Consider the following 22,580-nt stretch of genomic DNA (forward strand, 5'->3'; position numbering starts at 1 on the left):
ATGACACAAATACCTGCGGTGCGGTGTGACGGAAGTGCTCCGTGTAACACACAAATTACATGGTGCTTCCGGGATTACTGCGAAAGTTGCAGCTTGTCAGCTACAGGGTGGGGCGATGTGAAATAATTATAGCTAGTGTAAAAGGAACCTTAACCCTCATACTACCAACATATTTTATGTGCAAATCTTACCAACTGGGCTCTAAATGGACCCCATACAGTTTCTCTGATTGCTGATGAAAGTAATCATACCTGAAAGAGTTTTTATTGCCAGAAACACATTACCGTATATTCCGGCCTATAAGATGACTAGGTGTATAAGACGACCCCCCCCCCCAACTTTTCCAGTTAAAATATAGAGTTTGGGATATACTCGCCGTGTAAGACTACCCCTCTTCCAATGCACACCAAATAAAAATTAACAAAAACATCATATACTGGTGATATGTATGAACAGATAATGGTCTTGTACTGTATGTGGTACCAAGTATATAACAGTTTAGAGGCGACTGACTGGTTGGATTGGTCAACTCTCCCTAAGTGGATTGGTCAGCTCTCCCTGTCTATCAGAGAGGTATGGAAGAATAGATCGTGCTGTGCCCATAAAACACAGCTCTTTCACCCTTCTGGCCCACCATTATATCCTATTTACCTCCTTCTCTGCCTCTCAGATCTCGCACATGTGTGCCTGTGCAGCTTCACTACAGTCCTGAGCAGCGACATCTGAGAGTTGGTAACAGGATAGGGTGTATTACCTGGTATTAATGAGACCCGGAGTATCAGACGACCCCTGACTTTTCATAAGATTTTCAAGGGTTAAAAAGTAGTCTTATACGCCAGAATATACAGTATTTATTGTTAAAAAAAACAAAATTGAAGTGATAAGGTCAAACATTTCTGGAGTAATCATCTGAAGAACAGGTGACAGGACTTGTTATTCCAGGCTGCTGTCTGATTATGTCCTGGACCTTTGCGTTTGCCTAAATGTTTTGCATCTTTTCACCAGATTACCAGTTTTTCTAAATAGAACATCTGGTGCGTGTTCTTGTGCATTGAAAGAACCAGGACCGGGTTTGCATTAACTAGTTAACCACTAAGAGGTTTTTCCCGTTGTGGACCTTTTTTCCCCTTTTAGAGCAATTTTCACATTTCAGCTTTCCTCACTTTCATTTGCCAATAACTTTATCACTTCTTATCACAATGAAATGATCAATATCTTATTTTTTGCCACCAATTAGGCTTTGTTTGTGTGGTACATTGTGCTAAGAATTATTTTATTCTAAATGCCTTTTAATGGGAATAGTAGGAAAAAATAATGGGAAAAAAACATTATTTCTCAGTTTTTGGCCATTATAGTTTTAAAATTATACATGCAACTGTAATTAAAACCCAGGTATTTTATTTGCTCATTTGTCCCGGTTATTACACCATTTAAATTATGTCCCTATCACAACTATGTGGATACACTATTTTATTTGGAAGTAAAGGTGTATTTTTTCAGTTTTGTGTCCGTCACTAATTACAAGCCCATATTTGCAAAAATAACAACAATATGTCCGATTCAATGCACATCATTGATTTCATCCCCTCCCTTCTCTGCTACCTCCTCCTACATGCTGTTCTAGAATGTTTCCCTTTTCCCACCTTCTCTAAGGGGCCTCTTCCACAGAAATTCACACAATAAAAACACATGCGATTTTTAGTGCGTTTTTGTCTCCTGCGACTGTATGTATTTCAGTGCATTTTTGTAATTATCAATTTGCTTTGTGTGGATTTTTTTTAAGGTTCCTCGTGTCTTTTCTAATGAAATATGGCCTACACAGTTGTAAATTTAAATGATAACCCACAATAGTAAAACCAATTGTATACCCCTCATGACCAAGAAAACCGCAAGATGCATCATCTGGCTTGTGTCCTGTAGATATTTTTTCCACAATATATATGAATTTGGTAGCCATGTGAGACCGACAGTCATGTGACTCTAGATCAGTGGTCCTCAATCTAAGACCCACGGGACGAATGCGGCCCCTGAGGCTTTTTCACCGGCCCCCACTCTCAAAATGAATTACTTATAGATGCGGTCCATTACATTTTTAAATATTGTCAGCCTGCAAATAGAATAGCAGTGTTGGCACCACCCATCCACACAGTAAGTGCAGATAGTATACTCCATTGATGAGAGAAAATGGCAATATTTTTTTTTTTTAATTACAGCAAAAATGTGTATTGTTATTTTCCGCGCTTTCATACATTTTCGCAGCAAAAATATCTAATTTTTGCTGTAAAAACTGTTGATGTAAAAATATTTTTTTTTCCACGTTGAAGTACAAATATCATTTTGTTGTGGTAAAAATATTGATTTTCTGCGTTTTTGCGGAAACCGCAAAATTACAAGCCTTAAAAATAGCATGTTTGATGTGGAAATGACTGACGAAAATTCGCAAGCAACACTGTTAACATGTAATAGTTTATACTTCCTAGGCTCAATGTAATGTTTTCTACATAATTTCATGTATACTCCGGCCCTCCAGCAGCCCGAAGTATGTTAACCCGGCCCTTGACCGAAAAAGTTTGGGGACCCTTGCTCTAGATAGTACTAGACTCCTAGAAACAAACTTAAATTAGCTATATACCCCATGTAGATGTACAGTAGTTGTAAACAGACCTACAGCACCATTCCTCCAATCTGATCAGCATATCAAAGTCTCCAGATGTCTCCCTGATGTGACAATCACATTGCATCACTTTTGGCCAGTGGCTTGCCAGAAGTGATGCCATATAATAGTGGATCACAGGAGCAAGTGGTGCAGTGTCATGGTTGCAAGAAGCCATAGAGATCTGATATGCTGATTGGACGGGAGGGCAGTAAAAAACTTTCCAGAAGAACAATTAAATCCAAACCCCACATGTAGTTCTTTAGTGAGGATAAAATTCAGTGGCCTGCTGCAGATCATAGAATAAAGGTGCCTGTTAGAATTCTCAGGTCTGTCTGTCACTGCAGTGATGACCTAGCAGTGGATATGATTCATCCTGCACATTACTGTTGGGAGTGTCTGATCACATGCAGGGTGATTGTCCCATTAGTGGGAGCATTTAGGGTTTTGACTTCCTAGCAACCTTTGCTGTTGCATAAAGCAGTCTTGCTTAGTTCTAGTGCAGCTGTTGCACAGCTTCCTGATCCCCATATGCATGTTCCTGTTCCGAATTCCTGGACTCCATGCCTGTATGCATGTTCCTGTCCTGAGTTCCTGGATTCCATGCCTGTATGCATGTTCCTGTTCCGAGTTCCTGGACTCCATGTCTGTATGCATGTTCCTGCCCTAAGTTCCTGGATTCCATGCCTGTATGCATGTTCCTGTTCCGAGTTCCTGGACTCCATGCCTGTATGCATGTTCCTGTCCTGAGTTCCTGGATTCCATGCCTGTATGCATGTTCCTGTCCTGAGTTCCTGGATTCCATGCCTGTATGCATGTTCCTGTCCTGAGTTCCGAGTTCCTAGATTCCATGCCTGTATCTGTATGCATGTTCCTGTCCTGAGTTCCTGGATTCCATGCCTGTATGCATGTTCCTGTCCTGAGTTCCTGGATTCGATGCCTGTATGCATGTTCCTGACCTGAGTTCCTGGATTCCTTGCCTGTATGCATGTTCCTGTCCTAAGTTCCTGGATTCCATGCCTGTATGCCTGTTCCTGTCCCGAGTTCTGAGTTCCTGGATTCCATGCCTGTATGCCTGTGTGCATGTTCTTGTCCTGAGTTCCTGGATTCCATGCCTGTATGCATTTTCCTGTCCTGAGTTCCCAGATTCCATGCCTGTATGCATGTTCCTGTCCTGAGTATCTGGATTTCATGCCTTTATGCATGTTGCTGTACTGAGTTCCTGGATTTCATGCCTTTATGCCTGTATGCATGTTCCTGTCCTGAGTTCCTGGATTCCATGCCTGTATGCCTGTTCTGAGTTCCTGGATTCCATGCCTGTGTGCCTGTTCCTGTCCTGAGTTCCTGGATTCCATGCCTGTATGCCTGTTCCTGTCCTGAGTTCCGAGTTCCTGGATTCCATGCTTGTATGCCTGTTACTGTCCTGAGTTCCGAGTTCCTGGATTCCATGCCTATATGCATGTTCCTGTCCTGAGTTCCTGGATTCAATGCCTGTATGCATGTTCCTGTCCTGAGTTCCTGGATTCCATGCCTGTGTGCATGTTCCTGTTCTGAGTTCCTGGATTCCATGCCTGTATGCCTGTTCCTGTCCTGAGTTCCTGGATTTCATGCCTGTTCCTGTCCTGAGTTCCTGGATTCCATGCCTGTATGCATGTTCCTGTTCTGAGTTCCTGGATTCCATGCCTGTATGCATGTTCCTGTCCTGAGTTCCCGGATTCCATGCCTGTATGTATGTTCCTGTACTGAGTTCGAAGTTCCTGGATTCCATGCCTGTATGCCTGTGTGCATGTTCTTGTCCTGAGTTCCTGGATTCCATGCCTGTATGCATTTTCCTGTCCTGAGTTCCCAGATTCCATGCTGTATGCATGTTCCTGTCCTGAGTACCTGGATTCCATGCCTTTATGCATGTTGCTGTACTGAGTTCCTGGATTTCATGCCTTTATGCCTGTATGCATGTTCCTGTCCTGAGTTCCTGGATTCCATGCCTGTATGCCTGTTCTGAGTTCCGGGATTCCATGCCTGTGTGCCTGTTCCTGTCCTGAGTTCCTGGATTCCATGCCTGTATGCATGTTCCTGTCCTGAGTTCCGAGTTCCTGGATTCCATGCCTGTATGCATGTTCCTGTCCTGAGTTCCTGGATTCAATGCCTGTATGCATGTTCCTGTCCTGAGTTCCTGGATTCCATGCCTGTGTGCATGTTCCTGTTCTGAGTTCCTGGATTCCATGCCTGTATGCCTGTTCCTGTCCTGAGTTCCTGGATTTCATGCCTGTTCCTGTCCTGAGTTCCTGGATTCCATGCCTGTATGCATGTTCCTGTTCTGAGTTCCTGGATTCCATGCCTGTATGCATGTTCCTGTCCTGAGTTCCCGGATTCCATGCCTGTATGTATGTTCCTGTACTGAGTTCGAAGTTCCTGGATTCCATGCCTGTATGCCTGTGTGCATGTTCTTGTCCTGAGTTCCTGGATTCCATGCCTGTATGCATTTTCCTGTCCTGAGTTCCCAGATTCCATGCTGTATGCATGTTCCTGTCCTGAGTACCTGGATTCCATGCCTTTATGCATGTTGCTGTACTGAGTTCCTGGATTTCATGCCTTTATGCCTGTATGCATGTTCCTGTCCTGAGTTCCTGGATTCCATGCCTGTATGCCTGTTCTGAGTTCCGGGATTCCATGCCTGTGTGCCTGTTCCTGTCCTGAGTTCCTGGATTCCATGCCTGTATGCATGTTCCTGTCCTGAGTTCCGAGTTCCTGGATTCCATGCCTGTATGCATGTTCCTGTCCTGAGTTCCTGGATTCAATGCCTGTATGCATGTTCCTGTCCTGAGTTCCTGGATTCCATGCCTGTGTGCATGTTCCTGTTCTGAGTTCCTGGATTCCATGCCTGTATGCCTGTTCCTGTCCTGAGTTCCTGGATTTCATGCCTGTTCCTGTCCTGAGTTCCTGGATTCCATGCCTGTATGCCTGTTCCTGTCCTGAGGTCCTGGATTCCATGCCTGTATGCATGTTCCTGACCTGAGTTCCTGGATTCCATGCCTGTATGCATGTTCCTGTTCTGAGTTCCTGGATTCCATGCCCGTTCCTGTCCTGAGTTCCTGGATTCCATGCCTGTATGCCTGTTCCTGTCCTGAGTTCCTGGATTCCATGCCTGTATGCATGTTCCTGTCCTGAGTTCCCAGATTCCATGCTGTATGCATGTTCCTGTCCTGAGTACCTGGATTCCATGCCTTTATGCATGTTGCTGTACTGAGTTCCTGGATTCCATGCCTGTATGTATGTTCCTGTCCTGAGTTCCTGGATTCCATGCCTGTATGCCTGTTCCTGTCCTGAGTTCCTGGATTCCATGCCTGTATGTATGTTCCTGTCCTGAGTTCCTGGATTCCATGCCTGTATGCATGTTCCTGTTCTGAGTTCCTGGATTCCATGCCTGTATGCATGTTCCTGTCCTGAGTTCCTGGATTCAATGCCTGTATGCATGTTCCTGTCCTGAGTTCCTGGATTCCATGCCTGTATGCATGTTCCTGTTCTGAGTTCCTGGATTCCATGCCTGTATGCATGTTCCTGTCCTGAGTTCCCGGATTCCATGCCTGTATGTATGTTCCTGTACTGAGTTCCAAGTTCCTGGATTCCATGCCTTTATGCATGTTCCTGTCCTTAGTTCCTGGATTCCATGCCTGTATGCCTGTTCCTGTCCTGAGGTCCTGGATTCCATGCCTGTATGCATGTTCCTGACCTGAGTTCCTGGATTCCATGCCTGTATGCATGTTCCTGTCCTGAGTTCCTGGATTCCATGCCCGTTCCTGTCCTGAGTTCCTGGATTCCATGCCTGTATGTATGTTCCTGTCCTGAGTTCCTGGATTCCATGCCTGTATGTATGTTCCTGTCCTGAGTTCCTGGATTCCATGCCTGTATGCCTGTTCCTGTCCTGAGTTCCTGTATTCCATGCCTGTATGTATGTTCTTTTCCTGAGTTCCTGGATTCCATGCCTGTATGTATGTTCCTGTCCTGAGCTCCTGGATTCCATGCCTGTATGTATGTTCCTGTCCTGAGTTCCTGGATTCCATGCCCGTTCCTGTCCTGAGTTCCTGGATCCCATGCCTGTTCCTGTCCCGAGTTCCTGGATTCCATGCCTGTATGCCTGTTCCTGTCCTGAGTTCCTGGATTCCATGCCTGTATGTATGTTCCTGTCCTGAGTTCCTGGATTCTATGCCTGTATGTATATTCCTGTCCTGAGTTCCTGGATTCCATGCCTGTATGTATGTTCCTGTCCTGAGTTCCTGGATTCCATGCCTGTATGTATATTCCTGTCCTGAGTTCCTGGATTCCATGCCTGTATGTATGTTCCTGTCCTGAGTTCCTGGATTCCATGCTTGTTTGCCTGTTCCTGTCCTGAGTTCCTGGATTCCATACCTGTATACCTGTTCCTGTCCTGAGTTCCGAGTTCCTGGATTCCATGCCTGTATGCCTGTTCCTGTCCTGAGTTCCGAGTTCCTGGATTCCATGCCTGTATGCCTGTTCCTGTCCTGAGTTCCTGGATACCATGCTTGTATGCCTGTTACTGTCCTGAGTTCCTGGATTCTATGCCTGTATGCATGTTCCTGTCCTGAGTTCCTGGATTCCATGCCTGTATGCATGTTCCTGTCCTGAGTTCCTGGATTTCATGCCTGTATGCATGTTCCTGTCCTGAGTTCCTGGATTCCATGCCTGTATGCCTGTTCCTGTCCTGAGTTCCTGGATCCCATGCCTGTTCCTGTCCTGAGTTCCTGGATTCCATGCCTGTATGCATGTTCCTGTTCTGAGTTCCTGGATTCCATGCCTGTATGCCTGTTCCTGTCCTGAGTTCCTGGATTCCATGCCTGTATGCATGTTCCTGTCCTGAGTTCCTGGATTCCATGCCTGTATGCATGGTACTGTACTGAGTTCCGAGTTCCTGGATTCCATGCCTTTATGCATGTTCCTGTCCTGAGTTCCTGGATTCCATGCCTGTATGCATGTTCCTGTCCTGAGTTCCTGGATTCCATGCCTTTATGCATGTTCCTGTCCTGAGGTCCTGGATTCCATGCCTGTATGCATGTTCCTGTCCTGAGTTCCGAGTTCCTGGATTCCATGCCTGTATGTATGTTCCTGTCCTGAGTTCCTGGATTCCATGCCTTTATGCATGTTCCTGTCCTGAGTTCCTGGATTCCATGCCTGTATGCCGGTTCCTGTCCTGAGGTCCTGGATTCCATGCCTGTATGCATGTTCCTGTCCTGAGTTCCGAGTTCCTGGATTCCATGCCTGTATGTATGTTCCTGTCCTGAGTTCCTGGATTCCATGCCTGTATCTATGCCTGTTCCTGTCCCGAGTTCCTGGATTCCATGCCTGTATTTATGTTCCTGTCCTGAGTTCCTGGATTCCATGCCTGTATGTATGTTCCTGTCCTGAGTTCCTGGATTCCATGCCTGTATCTATGCCTGTTCCTGTCCTGAGTTTCTGGATTCCATGCCTGTATGCATGTTCCTGTTCTGAGTTTCTGGATTCCATGCCTGTATGCCTGTTCCTGTCCTGAGTTCCTGGATTCCATGCCTGTATGCCTGTATGCATGTTCCTGTCCTGAGTTCCCGGATTCCATGCCTGTATGTATGTTCCTGTACTGAGTTCCAAGTTCCTGGACTCCATGTCTTTATGCATGTTCCTGTCCTGAGTTCCTGGATTCCATGCCTGTATGCTTGTTCCTGTCCTGAGGTCCTGGATTCCATGCCTGTATGCATGTTCCTGTCCTGAGTTCAGAGTTCCTGGATTCCATGACTGTATGTATGTTCCTGTCCTGAGTTCCTGGATTCCATGCCCGTTCCTGTCCTGAGTTCCTGGATTCCATGCCTGTATGTATGTTCCTGTCCTGAGTTCCCTGATTCCATGCCTGTATGTATGTTCCTGTCCTGAGTTCCTGGATTCCATGCCTGTATGCCTGTTCCTGTCCTGAGTTCCTGGATTCCATGCCTGTATGTATGTTCCTTTCCTGAGTTCCTGGATTCCATGCCTGTATGTATGTTCCTGTCCTGAGCTCCTGGATTCCATGCCTGTATGTATGTTCCTGTCCTGAGTTCCTGGATACCATGCCTGTATGTATGTTCCTGTCCTGAGTTCCTGGATTCCATGCCTGTGTGCATGTTCCTGTCCTGAGTTCCTGGATTCCATGCCTGTATGTATGTTCCTGTCCTGAGTTCCTGGATTCCATGCCTGTATGTATATTCCTGTCCTGAGTTCCTGGATTCCATGCTTGTATGCCTGTTCCTGTCCTTAGTTTCTCAATTCCATACCTGTATACCTGTTCCTGTCTTGAGTTCCGAGTTCCTGGATTCCATGCCTGTATGCCTGTTCCTGTCCTGAGTTCCTGGATTCCATGCCTGTATGCCTGTTCCTGTCCTGAGTTCCTGGATTCTATGCCTGTATGCATGTTCCTGTCCTGAGTTCCTGGATTCCATGCCTGTATGCATGTTCCTGTCCTGAGTTCCTGGATTTCATGCCTGTATGCATGTTCCCGTCCTGAGTTCCTGGATTCCATGCCTGTATGCATGTTCCTGTCCTGAGTTCCTGGATTCCATGCCTGTATGCCTGTTCCTGTCCTGAGTTCCTGGATCCCATGCCTGTTCCTGTCCTGAGTTCCTGGATTCTATGCCTGTATGCATGTTCCTGTCCTGAGTTCCTGGATTCCATGCCTGTATGCATGTTCCTGTCCTGAGTTCCTGGATTCCATGCCTGTATGCATGTTCCTGACCTGAGTTCCTGGATTCCTTGCCTGTGTGCATGTTCCTGTCCTGAGTTCCTGGATCCCATGCCTGTTCCTGTCCTGAGTTCCTGGATTTTATGCCTGTATGCATGTTCCTGTCCTGAGTTCCTGGATTCCATGCCTGTATGCATGTTCCTGTCCTGAGTTCCTGGATTCCATGCCTGTATGCATGTTCCTGACCTGAGTTCCTGGATTCCATGCCTGTATGCATGTTCCTGTCCTGAGTTCCTGGATTCCATGCCTGTATGCATGGTACTGTACTGAGGTCCTGGATTCCATGCCTGTATGCATGTTCCTGTCCTGAGTTCCGAGTTCCTGGATTCCATGCCTTTATGCATGTTCCTGTCCTGAGTTCCTGGATTGCATGCCTGTATGCATGTTCCTGTCCTGAGGTCCTGGATTCCATGCCTGTATGCATGTTCCTGTCCTGAGTTCCGAGTTCCTGGATTCCATGCCTGTATGTATGTTCCTGTCCTGAGTTCCTGGATTCCATGCCTTTATGCATGTTCCTGTCCTGAGTTCCTGGATTCCATGCCTGTATGCCTGAGGCTGTTCCTGTCCTGAGGTCCTGGATTCCATGCCTGTATGCATGTTCCTGTCCTGAGTTCCGAGTTCCTGGATTCCATGCCTGTATGTATGTTCCTGTCCTGAGTTCCTGGATTCCATGCCTGTATCTATGCCTGTTCCTGTCCCCAGTTCCTGGATTCCATGCCTGTATTCAGGGCCGGGCCGAGGCATAGGCTGGAGAGGCTCCAGCCTCAGGGCGCAATGTAGGTGGGGGCGCAGAATTCATTCAGCTGTCATTCCTAATTGTGTTTGAAGCAGAAAGAAATAAGAAAAGGGGATACATGGCAGTGACTGCAAGCCAGATAACTAGATATTACGGTGTTGGGTAGGTTGTGGGCCCTGTGGCGCCTCTTAGTCTAATAGCAATCAGTGTGTTATGGCTGGGGTGGCAGGGATGGAGGGGCGCACTTTGGTGTCTCAGCCTTGGGTGCTGGAGGACCTTGTCCCGGCTCTGCCTGTATTTATGTTCCTGTCCTGAGTTCCTGGATTCCATGCCTGTATGTATGTTCCTGTCCTGAGTTCCTGGATTCCATGCCTGTATCTATGCCTGTTCCTGTCCTGAGTTCCTGGATTCCATGCCTTTATGCATGTTCCTGTACTTAGTTCCGAGTTCCTGGATTCCATGCCTGTATGCCTGTTCCTGTCCTGAGTTCCTGGATTGCTTCTTCATATAAAGCATTCTTCAATGCCAATTATAAGCACGGAGTCTCTAATAAATAGAGTGTGGACATTATTTTACTCTCTCTTATAATCTGTATTATGGCAATGAGGCCTGGGGCCCACTAGCAGCGCTTTTCTGAACGCTTGTTATTTGAGATGCTCTTGCTAATGTAATGCTATGGGTGTGATCCCACTTGAGGGATATGATTTTTTTTTAAAATCCTCCATAGCATTGCATTAGCAAGAGCTTTACAAATCACAAACGTTTAGAAAAGCGCTTCTAGAGGGTCCCAGACCTCATATTGTTTCTTCAGGACAAGCAAACATTATATTTGCAATGTATATAAATATGTCTACAGGATGGCAGCAATATAAAGTTTCTGGAGATAGTGGATAGGATTATTGTAGTTGTCCTAGTGCTCTTATAGCAGCAAATTTTTTGAGAACTCACCACGGCGCAAACCCACTGTTTGATCATCTCCATTGTCTCTCACTTTTGCTCTGGGGCCTGGCAACTCCACATAAAAAGCCCTAGCCAAAGTGGTCAATGACTTATCCACTGCTGAAGCGTTCTACTCTACTCTCATTGGATCTCTCCTCAACTTTTGACACAATGGACCATCCTCTGCTTCTCCAAATCATCTCCTTTCTGGCCATCCAGGGTTTTGCTCTCTCTAGATTTCTTCTTATCTCTCAGGTCCTTTGACCCCTTCTCATCTCCATCTATGCTTATGGTCTTAGGCAACTTACCAGTAGAGATGGGCCGAACCTCCGATTTTAGGTTCGCGAACCGGGTTCGCGAACTTCCGCGGAAGGTTCGGTTCACGGTAAAGTTCGCGAACCGCAATAGACTTCAATGGGGATGCGAACTTTGAAAAAAAAAAAAAAATTATGCTGGCCACAAAAGTGATGGAAAAGATGTTTCAAGGGGTCTAACACCTGGAGGGGGGCATGGCGGAGTGGGATACACGCCAAAAGTCCCCGGGAAAAATCTGGATTTGACGCAAAGCAGCGTTTTAAGGGCAGAAATCACACTGAATGCTAAATGACAGGCCTAAAGTGCTTTAAAACATCTTGCATGTGTATACATCAATCAGGTAGTGTAATTAAGGTACTGCTTCACACTGACACACCAAACTCACCGTGTAACGCACCGCAAACAGCTGTACAGTACAGTGGCGGGTTCACTGAACAGAACAGGTATACAGTGGCGGGTTCACAGAACAGGTATGCAGTGGCAGGTTCACTGAACACAACAGGTATGCAGTGGCGGGTTCACTAAACAGGTATACAGTGGCGGGTCCACTGAACAGAACAGGTATGCAGTGGCGGGTTCACTGAACACAACAGGTATGCAGTGGCGGGTTCACTGAACAGGTATACAGTGGCGGGTTCACTGAACAGAACAGGTATGCAGTGGCGGGTTCACTGAACACAACAGGTATGCAGTGGCGGGTTCACTGAACAGGTATACAGTGGCGGGTTCACTGAACAGAACAGGTATACAGTGGCGGGTTCACAGAACAGGTATGCAGTGGCAGGTTCACTGAACACAACAGGTATGCAGTGGAGGGTTCACTAAACAGGTATACAGTGGCGGGTCCACTGAACAGAACAGGTATGCAGTGGCGGGTTCACTGAACACAACAGGTATGCAGTGGCGGGTTCACTGAACAGGTATACAGTGGCGGGTTCACTGAACAGAACAGGTATGCAGTGGCGGGTTCACTGAACACAACAGGTATGCAGTGGCGGGTTCACTGAACAGGTATACAGTGGCGGGTTCACTGAACAGAACAGGTATACAGTGGCGGGTTCACAGAACAGGTATGCAGTGGCAGGTTCACTGAACACAACAGGTATGCAGTGGCGGGTTCACTAAACAGGTATACAGTGGCGGGTCCACTGAACAGAACAGGTATGCAGTGGCGGGTTCACTGCACACAACAGGTATGCAGTGGTGGGTTCACTGAACAGGTATGCAGTGGTGGGTTCACAGAACAGGTATGCAGTGGTGGGTTCACAGAACAGGTATGCAGTGGTGGGTTCACAGAACAGGTATGCAGTGGTGGGTTCACAGAACAGGTATGCAGTGGCGGGTTCACAGAACAGGTATGCAGTGGTGGGTTCACTGAACAGGTATGCAGTGGTGGGTTCACTGAACAGGTATGCAGTGGTGGGTTCACAGTACAGGTATGCAGTGGTGGGTTCACAGAACAGGTATGCAGTGGTGGGTTCATTGAACAGGTATGCAGTGGTGGGTTCACAGTACAGGTATGCAGTGGTGGGTTCACAGAACAGGTATGCAGCCAGGGAGACAAGCTAAGCCTAACTAATCTTTCCCTATGAGAGGAGTCTGCAGCAGCTCGCCCTACTCTCACTAACGCAGGCACACGAGTGACCGTAATGGCCGCCGCTGCCTGCCTTATATAAGGGGGAGTGGGGCTCCAGGGGCTAGTGTAGCCTAATTGGCTACACTGGGCCTGCTGACTGATGTAGAGGGTCAAAGTTGACCCTCATAGTGCATTGTGGGGCGAACCGAACTTCCGGAAACGTTCGCCTGCGGGAGGCGAACGCGAACCACCGAAGTTCGCCGGGAACCGTTCGCCGGCGAACCGTTCGGCCCATCTCTACTTACCAGTTCTTTTCAGTGTTATGACTGATGTAATCCACAAGTATCTCTTGGCTCCTGATTTAGCTTTGCTAATAATTCATATCCCCGACACCCTCAACACTGTCTCCTCCTTAATGTCCTCCCACTTTGAAAAACTTAACATGGACATAACTGAAATAATTATCTTTCCACCTCTTGATTGAATTCCCCTGCCTGGCATAAGTATTAATGTTGACAACGTTTCAATAATCACTGTAATCCAGTCCCACTGCGTAGGTGTATTCACTAGGTGTATAAACTATCTAATTCAAACCACACTTAATATCAACCTCCTGTCCTCTCCAAATAAAGAAGATTTTCTGCATGTGCCGCTTTCTCGCCTCGATTGCAACCAAACCAAACTTCATGTTCATGTCCTGTCTTGATTACTGCAACTCCCTCCTGTGGCCTTTCTACTAGCTACGGCTCTGCTTCAGTTCATCATGAACTCTATGGCACAAATGAAAGTGTACCAGAGCTGACAAAATAAAAAGATTTTATATATACCTGGGACTTCCTCCGGGGACCCGGACATTGGAGGACGGCAGCGCGGGAGCAATCCAGGCGTATGGGGCTGGAGGAAGCCCCAGGTATGTATAAAATCTTTTTATTTTATCAGCTCTGAGTCGCTTTAAGGTGGCCATACATCAAGCGACCTGGCGGCTAATCAACTATCCGATTGGATTATTATAATTAAACCAGATGAAAATCGGTGCCGCCAAGTGCATGTCTGATCAGCGATGCAACCAATTTGGGGCCGACTGAATCAGTCGGACATGCTGCAAGATGTAGGGCCGACTTGCTTGATCGGGTGTGTGGTGGTAATGCGAGCGATATTGGGACGAGCGACAACACCCCTGCCACTGTGTCCCCAGTGTATAAATGTACATATGTGCGTTTATATATTACCTGTCCTGTGTCGCGTTGCTTGTCCGTCGTCCAAACCTGACGCTCTTCCATAGCCGCATACACAATGCTGGTGCCAGCATACTAACTCTCACCTACCAATGGCTTAATTCACGAAGAACTTTTCGGTAAAAAATATTAGGTCGATAAAATACAGCATTTGGTATTTTAGACTTTTTTATCCAAGTTCACTTAGATTTTCGCACATGCAGTAATAGTTTAGTAATAGTAATTTACTGAAAACATGGCTTCAATTCACCAAGCCCTGTTTGGTAAATAGAAGTCTCACCAGCTGTGGAGTAGGTCTCCAAATGACAATTGTCAAGATTGTCTGATTCCCTTTGGCAGGACCAATATCTTGGAAACTTTCTGATATAGAATTTCATTTATACATATATTTAGCACTTTTGATAAACTGTAAAATAGTTGCACATTAGCATATTTTTTGTGGATTCTCATGATCCTTATCCAGTTCTGAAACATGCCTGAAGAAATAACTTAGTTTCCAAAGCTTGCAGAAAAATCTTGTACAGTTAGTCATTGAAAGTGTCACCTAAACAACTTTTGTTGTTATGTCTTCGGATTCTCTCCATACCGGACCACACGCAACTGGCTTCACCTATGTTTGAGGATTTTCAATAGAGTTAGCACTGTTGCACTTTATTTACCCGGTGGTGCAATATACTAATAAGAATATATGGATCAATGTTTTGAAACTTGGTTGCTCAAAGGGAGTCATTATAATTAAATTCAACTCGCTGTTATAATATTTTATATTTATATAGCGCTGTACAGAGAATATTGTCTTTTCACTAACTGTCCCTCAGAGGAGCTCACAATCTGATCCCTACCATATCGTGTAGTGAATTTTATTGTCTAGGGACAACTTTAGGGGGAAGCCAACTAACTTATCTGTATGTTTCTGGGTTGTGGTAGGTACGGTGACCATACGTCCCGCTTTACCCGGGACAGGTCCCGGATTCGGGGTCCCCTGTCCCAGGCTGCAGGAGGTCCCGGTACACGTCCCGCTTTTAGCCGCGGGGCGTCCCGGGCTATGAAACTGGTCGTGACGTCTAAAAGACGTCACGCCAGTTCATAGCCCGCAGCCCTGCTCCAGCCTCTATAGTCTTCCGGCAGGCAGAGCAGGGCTAAGGGAAGATGGCATCCGAAGCCCTGTACTGGAGACTATTTGTGTCTCCAGTAAAGGGCTTCGGGCGCCATCTTCCCGTAGCCCTGCTCTTCCTGTCAGTGCGGGAGACTGCAGGAGGATCGTCCGGGGAGCTGCACACCAGAGGCCGGCTGGGAGAGACTTCTGCCAGATGAGTCAATTTTTTTTTGCTGAAATGTGGCCCAAATTGTGTGTATTTTCTGCTGAAATGTTGCCCAAATTGCGTTTATTTTCTGCTGAAATGTGGCCCAAATTCCATTTATTTTCTGCTGAAATGTGGCCCAAATTGCGTTTATTTTCTGCTAAAATGTGGCACAAATTGCGTTTATTTTCTGCTAAAATGTGGCCCAAATTGCGTTTATTTTCTGCTGAAATGTGGCCCAAATTGCCTGTATTTTGTGCTGAAATGTTGCCCAAATTGCGTTTGTTTTCTACTAAAATGTGGCCCAAATTGCGTTTGTTTTTTTGCTGAAATGTTGCCCAAATTGCGTTTATTTTCTGCTAAAATGTGGCCCAAATTGCATTTGTTTTTTGCTGAAATGTGGCCCAAATTGCCTGTATTTTCTGCTGAAATGTTGCCCAAATTGCGTTTGTTTTCTACTGAAATGTGGCCCAAATTGTTTGTTTTTTGCTGAAATGTTGGCCAAATTGCGTTTTTCTGCTAAAATGTGGGCCAAATTGCGTTTATTTTCTGCTGAAATGTGGCCCAAATTGCGTTTTTGTTTTTTGCTGAAATGTGGCCCAAATTGCGTGTGTTTTCTGCTGAAATGTTGCCCGAATTGCGTTTGTTTTCTGCTGAAATGTGGCCCAAATTGTGTTGTTTTTTGCTGAAATGTTGCCCATATTGTGTTTACTTTCTGCTAAAATGTAGCCCAAATTGCGTGTATTTTCTGCTAAAATGTGGCCCACATTGCGTTTATTTTCTGCTGAAATGTGGCCCAAATTGTGTTTGCTTTTTTCTGAAATGTGGCCCAAATTGCGTGTATTTTCTGCTGAAATGTTGCCCAAATTGCTTTTGTTTTCTGCTGAAATGTTGCCCAAATTACGTTTGTTTTCTGCTGAAATGTGGCCCAAATTGTGTTGTTTTTTGCTGAAATGTTGCCCAAATTGTGTTTATTTTCTGCTGAAATGTGGTCCATATTGCATGCATTTTCTGCTGAAATGTTGCCCAAATTGCGTTTGTTTTTTACTGAAATGTGGCTGTGAGAAAATGCGGAAAAGCCGCCGCGAGCACTCAGAGCAAGGCGACTGATTCCGCGTCCAACGCGGCAGGTTGCGCGCGTGGGTCTGCATCCACTGTCATGACGGAGCGCGATGAAACCGCCGCATGCCTTATGAACAAGGCGGCGGATTCCGCGTCAGACGCGGATGTTGGCACGCATAGGCATAATTCTGACAGTACTGCTGAACGCGGAGGAACCGCCGCATGCTTGGACAGCGGTGCGGCTGGTTCCGCATCCAACACAGCAGAAACATTACAACACATGTCTGGTGTGGCTGGGACTGATAGTCCACACAGGTTCAGGAGGACGCGCGCGCGGAGAGGCAGATCCTTTATGACAGTCAGAAGGGCGTCAGCTGACCAAGCCGGTCAGCTGACAATTCCAGCAGTTTTCATTGGTCCAGCACTTAGGGGTGGCGCTGGAGAGCGCTAGGGTATATATACTGGGTGCTGGTCATTTCTCTGGTGTCTGGCGTTGCGATCACTATGTGGTAGCACTCAGACCTTCTGTCAGTATCTGTGTTATTATCTAGATCAGTTTCCAAGGTGTTGATGACCAAGGAGCTCACACCTTAGTCTAGGAATCCTGTTATTATCTGTGTTATTATCTAGACCAGTTTCCAAGGTGTTGATGACCAAGGAGCTCACACCTTAGTCTAGGAATCCTGTTACCATCTGTATTATTATCTAGACCAGTTCCGGGGTGTTGATGATCTAGGAGCTCACACCCAAGTCTAGGCATTGTTGATTATTTGTTATGACCTTCTGCTCTCCTGACCACTCTTCTGATCTCTGATTAGGTACTTCGCTATATCTGATACTCTGTTGCCAAACTCTGCTAGTCTTAGGATTCTGCATCTGTCTCCTGTCTCTGTACTTTATCTGTCTGTGTGTTAACGACCTGGCCTGTCCGACCTCGAGAACTATCTTCCCTGTTGGGAGATAGTTCCCAGTCCTGTCAGTGACACTTCACCTTTGGTGTCACTCACTCTCTGATCCTTCCCACTCTCAGCCTGGCTCCGCCCTTTGGGGAGCATCAGACCAGTGGAAGGAACCTGTTCTCTAAGCAGTATCTCGTACTGCCTAGCACCCTCTACGCGGGTGCTCTCCTCAAAGTATACGGTTGCACCAAACACTCATATTACTCAGGTGTCCAGAGGTTAGAGATATATCTGATTATCGGTGATACTGCAGATCATCAATAATCGGGTATATATCTGCATTCTTGGTGATACTGCAGATCACCGGTAATCAGATCCTCTCTGTGTTACACCGATCGTTACAGAACGCCAGACCCAAAGACAAATGGACGCACACAGCCGTCTGGGCACACTTACCACTTCGGTGGATAACATCAACCAAGTGCTGGGTGGCCACCAGACTTTAATAGACGCACTGTCTGAATCCGTACGAACCCTCCAGACGGGTGTAGTTCAAGTGTGATCTCCTCCTAGCACAGACATACGTATGCCTGTACCTGAAAAATTTTCTGGTCACAGATCTGACTTCCGAAATTTTAGGAGTAGAGTGTTGTCATACTTTGAGTTGAGACCTAGATCCTCAGGAACTATGGCCCAAAGGGTCACGTTCATAAAGACTCTATTATCAGGCGATTCTCAGACCTGGGCGTACAGTCTACCCGCCGGAGATTTAGCCTTAACCTCGGTAGATGATTTTTTTAAGGCTATGGCAATAATTTACGACGATCCAGACATTGCCTCGACTTCTGAGCGGAAGCTCAAATTGTTGCGTCAAGGCAAGAGTCGGGTCGAGGAGTATGCTGCAGAATTTAGGAGGTGGTCAGTTTCAGCCAGGTGGGACACCTATGCCCTTTAGGGATTTAGGGTTATCAGATGAGGTTTCTGATCTAATGTTAAGTCAGCCTGAACCTAGAACCGTCGATGAGGCCATTTCCTCGGCCATTAGGATTGATCGCAGGTTACGTTATCAAAGGCAGACCCGGGGAAAAAACAATGTTAAGATGGTGTCCTACGCTGCGCCTCCTGTGACCCCACCTCCTTCCGTTTCTCCTCCACCCGAGCCAATGCAGATTGGTCGGTCCAGATTGTCTCAAGTGGAGCGGAGACGCAGGATTTCGGAGCAGTTGTGTCTTTATTGTGCAGAGGGGGGTCATAGAGTGCGGAATTGCCCTAAAAAGTCGGGAAACACTACTGCCTAGGAGTAGTTGGGGGTAATACCCTAGGCGTACGACTCTTACCCCTAGAGGATAAACGGTTACTTCTTCCTTGTACGATTACATGGGAAGAAAAATCTGAAGTCTCTGAGGCCTTCATTGATTCAGGCTCAGCGGCTAATTTTATGGATTACGAATTTGCTAAGAAATTGGGTATTCCGCTTACCCCGGTAAAACCACCCATCCAGGTTACGGCAGTGGATGATTCCCCCCTGCACCGTAACCATCCTCTGTCTCAAACACCAGAGGTGGAGGTCACTATAGGGGTGCTGCACAGAGAGAAATTGCAGTTTTTTGTGTTACACATGACAACCTCCACAGACATCCTTGGCATGCCGTGGTTACACCTTCACTCTCCTCAGATAAATTGGGCCACTGGTCAGCTAACAAGCTGGTCAGCCCATTGTTTCTATCATTGTTTAGTGAAGGTGACCTTGGGTCAGACCAGGATTCATTTAGAGGGAGTTCCGGAACAGTATTCCGAGTTTTCAGATGTGTTCTGTCCCAAGGCTGCCGATAAATTACCTCCACATCGCCCTTTCGATTGTCCCATCGATCTCCGATCTGGTTGTATGCCCCCTAGAGGTCATCTCTACAATTTATCTGGGCCGGAAAAAGTGGCCATGCAGGAATACATCCGTGAAAACTTAGCTAAAGGATTAATTCGCCCTTCCCGGTCAACTGCAGGAGCAGGCTTCTTCTTTGTAAAGAAAAAAGACGGAGGCCTTCGGCCATGCATTGATTACCGAGGTCTGAATAAGATCACAGTAAAAAAATCGCTATCCATTGCCTTTGATAGACGATTTATTCACTCAGGTCACTTACGCTAAGATCTTTTCTAAATTGGACTTGCGAGGGGCATACAACCTTGTGCTGATGAGACAGGGCGATGAATGGAAAACGGCCTTTAACACACCCGATGGGCATTACGAGTACTTGGTTATGCCCTTCGGGTTGTGCAATGCCCCGGCCGTTTTTCAGGAACTTATTAATGAAGTATTCAGAGAAGTGTTGGGTAAATTTGTCCTGGTATACCTAGATGATATACTTATTTTCTCAGACACCTCACCCAACACAGGGCTCACGTCAAATTTGTTCTGAGCAAGCTAAGACAGAACATGCTTTATGCTAAGTTGGAGAAATGCATTTTTGAGGCAACATCCGTCACTTTTCTGGGGTACATAATTTCCACCTCGGGCCTTTCTATGGATTCTGCCAAGGTCTCTGCTGTTCTGGAATGGCCTCAGCCAGTGGGACTAAAATCTCTCCAGAGATTTTTAGGATTCGCCAATTACTATAGAAGGTTCATAAAGGGGTACTCCACAGTCATAGCACCCCTCACCAGTCTCACAAAGAAATGGGCAGATACCAACCACTGGTCCCCCGAAGCCCTGGCTGCTTTCTCCACCTTGAAAGAATTGTTTTGCTCTGCACCCATTTTGAGACACGTTGACACCTCCTATCCCTTTATTGTGGAGGTGGACGCCTCGGAGGTCGGGGTAGGGGCTGTGCTGTCTCAGCGCTCTGGGTTGCAGGGAAGATTACACCCGTGTGCCTATTTCTCTCGTAGGTTTTCACCAGCAGAGAAAAACTACGATATAGGCAACAGGGAGCTCCTAGCCATTAAACTGGCCTTTGAAGAATGGCGTCATTGGTTAGAAGGAGCAGAACATACGATTACAGTTTACACTGATCACAAAAATTTGGAATACATTGAGGGGGCTAAAAGATTAAGCCCCCGTCAGGCTCGGTGGTCATTGTTTTTCTCGAGATTTAGATTTATTATTACGTACACTCCGGGTAGTAAAAACATTAAAGCGGATGCCCTGTCCAGATGTTTTGAACCGGAGACAGCACAGTTCTCAGACCCAGAGACTATTATCTTACAGAAAGTTGTGTTGGCAGCCACAGAGACTTGGAAAGACTGGACAGAGACTTTAAGTCCCTTCCAGCAGGATGTCCCTGAGGGAAAGCGGGAAGGGGTTATGTTTGTACCACTGCCATTTCGTCTCCAGATCTTACAGATGTTCCACTTGCACAAGAATGCTGGACATCTGGGGGCCTCCAGAACACAGGACCTGGTTGCCAGATGTGCTTGGTGGCCTTCTCTGGCAACGGATTGCAAGGAGTATGTTAGAGAGTGTGCAGTTTGTGCAAAAAGCAAACCCTCCCGTCTGGCACCTGTGGGAACGTTGCAGCCTTTGCCCACCCCGGATGAGCCGTGGACCCATTTGTCCATGGATTTTGTGGGTGAACTTCCGAGGTCTGAAGGCATGTCGGTCATTTGGGTGGTAGTCGACCGTTTCAGTAAAATGGCCCATTTTGTGCCCTTGAAAGGACTCCCCTCGGCCCAGGAGTTGGCCGATCTTTTTATCATCCATGTTTTCCGACTACATGGCATTCCGGAAAACATAGTGTCGGATCGGAGAGTCCAATTTGTTTCTAGATTCTGGAGGGCATTTTGTCATCAAATGGGCATGGAACTGTCATTTTCATCGGGCTACCACCCACAGACCAATGGTCAGACTGAGAGAGTGAATCAGTCATTGGAACAGTTTTTGAGGTGTTATGTTGCGGATGCGCAAAATGATTGGGTCAAGTTCTTGCCGTTCGCAGAATTTGCGCACAATAATTTGAAAAGCTCATCCTCTGAATTTTCACCGTTTCAGGTGGTAACTGGAAAGTTGCTTAAGTTCTCCCCACTGCCAGTAGCTTCCACTCCGTTTCCAGCTTTGGAGGCGTGGCAAAAATCATTTAAGAACATTTGGGGGAGCGTGAAAAATAATTTGGAGAAGGCTTTTCAAAGTCAGAAAGGTCAAGCTGACAAGAGACGCTCCGTAGAGTGGAAGTTCCGACCAGGAGACTTGGTCTGGGTGTCCACGCGTCATTTGACCCTGAAACAGCCCTCGCCCAAGTTAGGACCCAGATTTGTGGGCCCTTTTCCAGTGACCAGGAAGATCAACAATATTACTTATGCCATTGATCTTCCTGCTAGCATGCGCGGTGTAAGATCCTTTCATGTGTCCCTGCTTAAACCAGCAGTTCATGTAGGTCCCACTCCTCCTCCTGTGATGATAGATGACCAACCTGAGTACGAAGTAGAAAAGATTTTAGACTCACGTGTTGTACAGAACTCAGTGCAGTATCTAGTTCACTGGAAAGGGTATGGTATTGAGGAGAGAACATGGGTACCTGAGTGTCGCATGCACGCGGATAAATTGAAGAAGGAGTTCCACGCCCAACATCCTGGGAAGCCGGGTAGGAGCTGTCCGGAGTCCACTCCTCAGGGGGGGGCGGGGTACTGTAAGAAAACGCGGAAAAGCCGCCGCGAGCACTCAGAGCAAGGCGGCTGATTCCGCGTCCCAACGCGGCAGGTTGCGCGCGTGGGTCTGCATCCACTGGCAAGACGGAGCGCGATGAAACCGCCGCATGCCTTATGAACAAGGCGGCGGATTCCGCGTCAGACGCGGATGTTGGCACGCATAGGCATAATTCTGACAGTACTGCTGAACGCGGAGGAACTGACGCATGCTTGGACAGCGGTGCGGCTGGTTCCGCATCCAACACAGCAGAAACATTACAACACGTCTGGTGTGGCTGGGACTGATAGTCCACACAGGTTCAGGAGGACAGAGCCTTTATGACAGTCAGAAGGGCGTCAGCTGACCAAGCCGGTCAGCTGAAAATTCCAGCAGTTTTCATTGGTCCAGCACTTAGGGGTGGCGCTGGAGAGCGCTAGGGTATATATACTGGGTGCTGGTCATTTCTCTGGTGTCTGGCGTTGCGATCAC

This window comes from Hyperolius riggenbachi, chromosome 3, assembly GCF_040937935.1.
Source record: "Hyperolius riggenbachi isolate aHypRig1 chromosome 3, aHypRig1.pri, whole genome shotgun sequence".
Classification (NCBI taxonomy): Eukaryota; Metazoa; Chordata; class Amphibia; order Anura; family Hyperoliidae; genus Hyperolius; species Hyperolius riggenbachi.